Source organism: Lactuca saligna, chromosome 5 (genome assembly GCF_052625555.1).
Source record: "Lactuca saligna cultivar CGN05327 chromosome 5, ASM5262555v1, whole genome shotgun sequence".
Taxonomy (NCBI): domain Eukaryota; kingdom Viridiplantae; phylum Streptophyta; class Magnoliopsida; order Asterales; family Asteraceae; genus Lactuca; species Lactuca saligna.
This window is the reverse complement of record NC_136421.1, coordinates 113,830,108-113,836,975: the sequence shown is the minus strand read 5'-3', so window position 1 is coordinate 113,836,975 and position 6,868 is coordinate 113,830,108.

Below are 6,868 nucleotides of genomic sequence, written 5' to 3'. Positions count from 1 at the left end.
GTCGGAAGTAGGTATGAATCAAGACTGTCATGTTTGGTTGTAGAGGTCTGGGACAAGGCTACAACAATCATGAGTGCTCATAAGTTCTGAGCATTGGACTCAACCCACGCTCACCGGAATCACTTCATGGAATTCTATCTCGAGTGATCGTGAGACGGTAATATCATATAAGTCTTTAAACCTAGAGATATGATTTGTTACTTACAAGTTGATTATGCATTGATTGTATGAAAAACGCATTGGTAACTCGATGTTATAAAATCGTGCTCTTGTGTGTAATTCAATGAGTAGTAGAACAAACATATAAGTCGAAGTTTATCTGTTCCTTCTTGGATTAGAAGCTGATATCTGGGCCCCTCGATGATTTTGTTTTTGACCTATGTATCGGGCCCGGTCAGAACTAAATTGATGTGTTCAATGAAGTTCTTTGTCAAACAAATCGGAAATCGGGAAACAAATGTTGGACAATAAGTAAGACATTGTTCCATGTATTTTTCCGACTGATATCTAGAACAGAGGATTATATGATCACTTATCTTAAATGGCGTACCATCATTTTCTCAGTTTCGAGAAACCTTGTAAAGAGCTACGATTGCCGATCGGTTCCTGAAGTCATACTTGCAGTAATAGTTATTAGACTTATCCAAGTGGGAGACTGTTGGATAAGGTGTCTAAGTCCATATCTATTTCTGGTATGTACTTGACCCGACCCGGCATGGTCCATTTGGGTTGCATGGCACCATGCAATTGGATAGACTAAATGAGAGAAATAACACTTGGAGATTATTAATATATTATAAGTTCTAATATATTAATAATATTATTTGATTGGTTTGATCAAGAATTAATTTAGAATTAATTAAGTGATCAAAAGATAACTAATTAAATATATGGGTTGATTATGTAAATCATCCATATCTTGTATAGTGGGCTAAAAGGCTCCATGGACCATCAAGTTGGGTTCCACCCATAGGATGCTCCATGGATGCTCCATGGGAGTTACAAACCCATGGGTCATGGAAATGAAGAGTCATGACACATTAGGGTTTAACCCTAGATGTGTCAACACTATATAAGTAACATATTCTCCACCCAAAATCGGTTACACTAAGAATCAAGAGGGCTTGGCCGATTTTGAGAAGTGAGTATTCTCTCATAAGTTCTTCCAAGAGCATTTGGTGTTGTGTGAAGCATTTGAGGCATCACACTTGGGGTGCTAGGCTCACAAGGGTTCAAGGAACACAAACAACAACAAGGTAAGTTATTCTATCTACACTTTATGATAAAATTGTTCCCCATGTATGCTAGATAGGAATATAACCTTGGAATTCAACTTTGCATGAAAAATTAGACAAACATAGATCCAAGGTTATTAGGGTTGCATGTACACTTAGGAAGTGTTAGAATGCTCAAAACCCATCAATAACTATGTAAGACCCTCTGGTCTATGTCTCTTAGTGGGACCCTCTAGTCCCACGACTCGTTGGACCCTCTGGTCCAATCTCACAACTCGTTGGACCCTCCGGTCCAATCTCAGTGAGGAGCCTCCGGTCTGAAAACTTGTTGGACCCTCCGGTCTCACAACTCGTTGGACCCTCCGGTCCGGTCTCAGTGAGGAGCCTCCGGTCTGACAACTCGATGGACCCTCCGGTCCAGTCTCAGTATTGCATAATATATATATATATATATATATATATATATATATATATATATATATATATATATATATATATATATATATATATATATACACACACCACATAGACAAATACGCAACTCAAGTAAGCACATAAGACCAACATATACACAAATTACCATACCAGCATAAGTCACTAAGACAGTATGCACGATAACACATAACACATTATAAACAAATAAGATCCTCTGATCGATAATGTACTAAGACCCTCCGGTCATACACACAAATCACCACACTGGTAAGTATAGTGAGTTGACTCACCTCGGGTGGCAAACAGATCCTATAAATGATGTTGCTGTACTCAGGACTCCGGCCTCTAACACTGAGCCAAACCAACAATTAGCCTTATGAGAATCCAAGACCATACCTTCACATATTAGGTCTAAGTATGGTCTACCAACCCAGTTCATAAACAACCCAAGCTCAGTGGGCCCACCAAGGCCCAATACCAAATGGGTCCACAAAAGTCCACTAATGGCCCAACTATGGCCCAATTTTCCAAATTAGGCCCAAACCCTCATATAGGCCTTAAGCTAAAGCCCATGTAAATACTTTAGTCAACATGAAATGACGATTAGGGTTAAGTGTTCTCACTTAAACCATTAAGGACTTAACCCATCAAGCCCTTTATTGCACTAAGCAACCATACAATGGAAACTGCATAAGTCATAATTCTAGTCCACTAGTCCAACCACGGGTCCCAATAGGTCCAAACCAAGAAAAACCAAAATTAGGGTTTTCTAAACCCTAATTAGAGTTTCTGGCCCAATAACGAGCCATCCCAGTCCAAGGTTAAGCGTTTAGGTCCATAAAGGTTCCATTAGACCGGGCACCACTCATTGCCACCTCAGGCGGTGGTGATCGGCGGCGACACATGTCCGCAACCATCATTTCTAATTGTGGTGGTGGTGGTTCCTGCCCGAAAATCAAACATAAATGTATCACATAATAAACACACACACACGCATCCACCTCCTACGGTGGCTAGTGGTGGTAAAGGGCGACAAAATCAGTGGCATCCACCATTTCTAATGGTGGCAGTGGGTTTTTAAGCCACACAATCACATGTATAACCACCTGATTACCGAAGGAAGCAGAATACTCAAAACAAAACTCACACACATAGCCACAGCCACATCCTACGGCGGCTGGTGATGGCGAGATGTGACAGAAAGCGACCAGAGCTTAACTGGCGGCAACCATGGCGTCTCCAGTGACATAATCACAACAGTTAGCGAGGAAGGAGGATAAAGGTGGATTGCGGTTGAACTTACCAAACAATTCTGGTGGCTCATGACTTGTACACGACGACACAACGATACTTTTCCATGCTCGGTGGTTCTCTAGCGGCCCCCTGACGTTTCCAACAGTTGACGTTGCAATGGAGATCCTCAATGGCGCCGTAGCAATTGGCGGTGGACAGCAACGAGGTAGCAGCCTCCAGATCGAAATAGTGAACGGAGGGGTGGCGGTTGCTAAACATCACGCGTATGGCGGGTGTATAATCTGGGCTAGGGTTTAATACTAGATGCACGTGAGGAAGGAGTGTCGGGTCTAAATCCCGTACCTCCACTCAAACATATGCTCTTTTTACAATATTAGCCCTTCCCCCACAAGATCTTTTCAAAACAGATCCAAAAGTTACCATTTATCCCTTTCATAACAAATTCCTTTCAACCTAAGTAAATAATTTACGAATTATACCCTACCTTCCGGAATCCCTTGCGAATCAAGTCTAGAACTTACTATTTTGACCCTCAAAATCCACAATTATATCAATTGGCTCCCCAATACCAACACCCTGCTAAATATTATTTATTTTAGGGCTATTATTCATTAATAAATATTTATCTACACATTTATTTAATTAAATGGGATGTTACAAAAAAAACTTCCCGAAAAGAACCCAAAATCCATAAAAGACTAAGATATCGGTTTACAGTCTTACCCTTGGCTTCGAAAGACACAATCAAATACATGGGTCACTTAAACCATGGAAGCTACATCCAAAATGGGCTAAATCCTTCCTTTCCTGAAGACCTAAACTCTATGGCAACTGATGATATGGCCGCATCCTTGAGTAACGAAGCACTTTCAAAACCGGGTGTTACATTCTCCCTTTAAGATAAATAGAAATTATATTACTTTGATCATAATACTTTGATAGAAGTATTATTGTAATGACGTGTCTCACATCATACTGAAGAAATTAACTATGACTTGCAAAAATTCTTGGATAATTATGAAACATATCAGATGTCTCATCAAGGAAAGCAGATATTCAATCAGAACACTAGATAACTTCAAGTCAGTTAAAGCATTAAATAAAAGGAATTCTAAGAGATTGTGCACTCATATAGACTTATAGTTTAGTTAAGCGAAATACAACATTAACCCATGAATCAAGAGATGATCAAATAATTAGTGTTATTTCTATTGTGGAAGAAACTGGACAATGAAGGAGGAATTACTCCTCTCATATCCTCAAGCTGAAGAAGTCTGACATGGACAAGACTTCAGATATCTATATAACAGAACTATTAATTTCTCAGTCAGTCACTTGAGTATGTAATACTTCATGTGACACTTTGTATTCCTAGACCTAAGATACATATTTGGGACTTGAAGTGTAGGAATTGTTGTGTTTTGACATGGTTTAATGCTATTCTGTAAAACGGCAGTCATAAGGGCCATCGTTGGGTAGGACATGAACTACATTGATGGGCATATGTAGTCGAGATGGGATTTGTCCCTCTTATTCGTTGAGAGTTAGACATCTAAGGCCTTACCAAAGGTTGAACACTAAATGAGATTGATCGTGATTCATATCTCATGTTCAACATGATGTCTGAGAAAAAGGAATAATTGATACCACACCTTTAGTCATAATTGTAGCTTATAGCTCTTGGGATTAGCTGTTGATGACATGGCACCCTACATATATTATTAGGGGCAGTAACCCATTGCTAGACGTCAGTTACTGTCTATGTCAATCTATAATGGATCTTGTGCAAGTGGGAGATTGTTGGTAATAATATATGATCCTATAATGGATCTTGGTAATAATATATGATCCTATAGGGTCACACCTTTATCAAGTTGGCACATTTTGTATATTTATTATTAATATGATTATTAATAAATAAAATCAATTTTTGTATTATAATTAGGGAATAAATATTTTTTTTGTGAAAATAATTATTATAATAGAGTATTAATAGTTATTATTTTATATGGTATGAATTAATAAGTCATTCACAACATCTTGGACTAGTTGGATTCTTTTGTCTTTTACTTAAAGACAAAGTTTATATTTTATAAACTTAGAGTTTATATAAATCAAAGAATTTTCTTATTTAATTAGGCATGGCCGAAAGTTGATGATGGTATGGGAGATTACTTGTCAACCTTCCTCCCTTTTGTCTCCTATGCTTCTAAAGACTACTATTACTTTAAATTATTTTAATGGTTAGGTCTTACTTTGCATGGGCTATATAAGAGATGCATGAGGCTTGAATTTTTGTGTGTGTGAAACACTTCTTCTTCACTTTTTCTCTATTAACACCATGGGCATGAATAGGGCTTGGAGATCTCATTCTTTTAAAGATCATTCAAGTCTTTTGGTGGTTCAAAATGCTTCTCCTTTAGTGCTTATTTAAGTTAAGCACTTAAAGGCTTAAGAAGTACTTTATACAAGAAGGAACTAGCATTCCATGTGTCTTAATCTTGATGGTGGATACTGTTGGATAAGGTGTCTAAATCCATAAGTATATTTCGTATGTACTTGACCCGATTTGGCATGGTCCATATGGGTTGCATGGCATCAGAACAATTTGGATAAGCTTTTGTAAGAAGAGGATATTTTTGGCTTGTTAATATATTATAAGTTCTAATATATTAATATGAATGATTTAATTAGTATTGATCCAAAATTATTTTGGAATTAATTTTGTGATCAAAAGAGACTAATTAAATAAATGGGGATTGATTTGGTAAATCATTCATTCTTAGATAGTGGGCTTACGATCCATAGTTATTCATGATGGAATAAACCCATGTGGTTACCCATGGATACTCCATGGAGGTTAAAACCCATGGATCATGCGGAATGATAAAAGTCATGAGTTACGTGATGTAAACCTCATATGCACACTATATAAAGCAGCCTCATGTTAGCAAATTGGCACCTAAGTGATTATAGCGAGGGCTAGCCGATTTTGGTGCTTAATATTCCTCTCTCAAGTTATTCTATTTTGTTGGTGGTATTGTGTGAAACATTTGAGACATCACATTTGGGGTGCTACGCTCACAAGGTCTTAAGGAATCCAAGCTACAAGAAACGTATGTCATTCTACTAGTTTTTGTAATACATATACCCCATAATATACTAGTTAGGATGAAATCCTTGGAAAATGAAAGTTTGCATGTATAATAGAGAAAACATAGATCCAAGGTTTCTAGGGTTGTGTGTACACCTGGAGTGTTAGAATGCTCAAAACCTAGCAGTGGTATCAGATACTAGGCTTGTTTTCAATTATACTTGATGCAAATTGGTTAAAAATCGATATTTCTGCTCACTGTTCAATGAACTTGTCGAGTCCATGGGGGGACTCGATGAGTCCATGTGAAATCTTATCCAACTCGTCGAGTTGGTTCTTGCACATGACGAGTCGGAGGCCCAGAGTGCAGAATTTCGAGTTTTATTGTTGGAACTGGACTAGGATCATTACCCAAAACTATTTATAGATTGTTAAACCTGTTTATGATGTGGTAATGATTGTGCTTATCTAATTTCAATGATAATTGTCAAAGTTTCAAGTTTTATATTAAGTTCATATGTTACTTGCAAATTTTTTATTTGAATTATGCAAGCTTATGAGTTTTGTTAGATCATAGAAATTATTTGACATGCTTGTTAGTGTAATTTTTGATCTAAATGCTCTTTAATGAACTCCATAACTTGTCCTCAAGTTATGGAATTCCAAAAGTCTGTTCCATTAAAATCATTAAAACTCATAAGTTATAGAAATGAAAGGTTTTGAATAGTTTTAAAACTTGCTCTCAAGTTTTGGAATTTGTGAAGTCACTTTAGAAAACTTTAATTCCAAACCCTAGAATTTTAAAAGTTTAAAATACAACCCTTATACTATTATAGTATTATAAGCTTAT